This window comes from Dioscorea cayenensis, chromosome 9, assembly GCF_009730915.1.
Source record: "Dioscorea cayenensis subsp. rotundata cultivar TDr96_F1 chromosome 9, TDr96_F1_v2_PseudoChromosome.rev07_lg8_w22 25.fasta, whole genome shotgun sequence".
Lineage (NCBI taxonomy): Eukaryota > Viridiplantae > Streptophyta > Magnoliopsida > Dioscoreales > Dioscoreaceae > Dioscorea > Dioscorea cayenensis.
In genome coordinates this window covers 24,284,965-24,287,771 of record NC_052479.1, presented here as the reverse complement: position 1 = coordinate 24,287,771, position 2,807 = coordinate 24,284,965, and the positions used below count along the sequence as shown (strand labels likewise).

General features: G+C 40.4%; 1 non-coding gene across 1 annotated transcript; it reads left to right on the top strand.

Annotated features, from left to right (window-relative positions):
• Positions 1 to 338: 338 nt before the first annotated feature.
• LOC120269729 lies at positions 339 to 445 on the top strand. The gene has a single exon (XR_005539368.1). It is a non-coding gene; the product is annotated as a small nucleolar RNA R71 (small nucleolar RNA).
• Positions 446 to 2,807: the final 2,362 nt, after the last annotated feature.

Sequence of the window (2,807 nt, the reverse complement as noted above, 5' to 3'; positions counted from 1 at the left end):
AGGACATTGGGCTGCAACCATGCCCACCACCGCAAGTGCTACAGCTCATCACTGATTCTAACCTCGAACCACTGCCCATAAGAAGATCAAGCTTTCGAGTTAACACATCAACCTTTGCGGCCAAGGCATCATTGCTACTCACTTCATAAATTTCAGCAGTCTTTTGTGAAGATCCCCTTGAGCCCCAATGTGATTCATTGCTTGCCATAGACTCAAGTAATTGCTCAGCCTCATCGGAATACTTGTTGCTAAGGGAACCACCCGCCGTGGCATCAATGAGTTGGCGAGTAGCATAGTTCAGCCCGTTGTAGATGATTTGTACTCACATCCATGAAGCAAAACCATGATGGTGGCACCTTCTAAGGAGATCCTTGAATCTCTCATAGGCTTCAAACAATGTTTCGGACTCCCCTTGTTTAAAGGGTGAAATTTCTTGTCTTAATTTGGCCGCTTTGCTTGGCGGAAAATACCACCCAAGGAACTTCTCAACCATATCCTTCCATGTTTTTATAGACCCTGAAGATAATGATGTAAGCCAACGATATGCTCCATCTCTCAAACTAAATGGAAATAGTCTCAAACAGATCGCATCATCTGACACCCCATTAATCTTGAATGTAGAGCAAATTTGGAGGAACAGGGAAAGGTGGTCATGTGCATCTTTATTTACAAGACCATTGAATTGAACCGAGTTCTGGACCATGCCAATTGTACTTACTTTAATTCCAAAATTGTTGGATGCCACGGATGGTGCTTGAACACTAAACTCATCACCCGTGAATTGAGGTCTTTCATATTTGGATAAAGTGCGTCGCTCTTCGGCCATGATTGAAGACTCTCTATCCTCAATATCAATCATGCATAAATTATTCAAGTAATCCAAAACATCACAAGTTCACCCACAAGGTTCACCTACATCTGGTGACATTTTGGGGTTTAGTTGTTCATATTCAACAAAGCAACCAAACAATCCATACAAACAACTAAAAGAAACATGAGGAACACTCCATCAAAAGGTGAAGACCGAAATGACGCTTGAATCCCCGGAGAAAACCTTCCGAGGATGCCACTCTAAGGGGTGGCTTCCCGTTGTCTTCAACCTCCAAGCAATGAAGTTCTTGAAGTGGATCCTCCTAAATGTTGCTCTCCCTTGCCGAGGAATGCTCGGATATCCTCCCTTTTTGCCCTCCTAAAGCTCGGGTTCAAGGTGATGTGGAAGTGATTTTCAAACCCTAGCTTTTTTTTTCCCAAGAAGATGATCCCCCTCTCCCAAAACTAGCCCCTACAAAGCCTTTAAACACCTAGATCCCGATGGGTAAACGGGTCAGTATACCAGCTGTATGCTGACCCCTCGGGATTTCTAGTTTTCTGCCGAGAAGCCAGTGATGAGCTACGATAACAGCTACAGTGAAAGCGCTACAATATTGTGCTACAGTAATCCTGAGCTAGGAAATGCCGTTTTGATGCCTAAATCATCCCAATCGCGTCGTCGAGACCCCAGGGCTTTTTTTATGCCTGAAATATAAAAATAACACAATTTAGACCAAAAGGGCATCGATTCAACAAATAAATGTAAACAATAATACAAAACAAATACATGCAAAATATGTACTTTTAGACGTTTATCAAACATTCCCACACCTAAGCGTTTTCTTGTCCCCAAGCAAACAAACATGAAGAACAAAGGGAAAGAAGATAAACGGCTAAAAGTGCGACCTCAAGCTCAAAAGTAAAGGACTCCACAAGCACAAATGGACAGAAATCAAGGAGTGAGATGTTCAATAAATAGTGAAGTGATATTAGCTCTGCTTCATCCACAGTGCCCTATGTGTGTGTGTGCTAACTCCCGCCTTGACCTCCACACCCTAGATTACCCGAGGAATATCTTTCATCTCACACATAATGAAGATGTCAATAAGATTCTAAAGACACCCTCAATACTCAATTATGAGTCCTTTTGGTTCCTAGATAAAACTCTAATCTTCAAATGACTACGCAACAAGCTTCAAAGGAACATGAGAGATACTTTATTTCCTTTACACTTAAATACAAACATACACAATTTTTTATTCTCTCTGAGTCTGACTAACATAAACTTCACAAAATGTTTTTTACAATCTTTCTGAAGGATGCACATGTTGATTAGGCACAAGAGCCACCCAACATACTCGAATACAGTCTACATAGAAGCATTCATGCTAAACTAGCAGAGGAATACTGTCATAGACTCAATTTTTTTTTCCATTTGGTTCACATGTACAAATTGTATCTCATGTCCCTTGTGTAGACTTGCTACAATAGACCACTTTAAGCTAAAGAAAAAATTAAAGGAACTCAAAAGCTCTTAAAAGTGCATTAAATAAGGAATTTAACAAATTAATGCCAAAATCATTATGATGGATTGGTTGGAGTGTACAAGGTGAAAGTAATTGTAAATATGTATGCAGGTGCACTGAAGATGAAACAAAGCTACATTCAAGCACATCCAATGTACAGCTCACAACTATCAATCTACTAAGCTAGGAAGTCCTTAACTAAACAATCATAGCCATCATAGGTAGCAAGCATGCAAAAATACAAAACACTCCAAGTAAAAAAAAACCATCCCCACACCTGAAGTCGTACATTGTCCTCAATGTACCTAAGTCAACAGATAAAAGTGGGGAATGAAAAACAATAAACAAAGAATTGGAGTGAAGAAACTTCCCTGATTCCTTGCTGTGATTCCTAGTTGTTCCACATGGATAAGGGGTAAACCACATAATGAGGGCGAGAAGTGCAAGCTCCCCAAAATCAATAACCCTGAC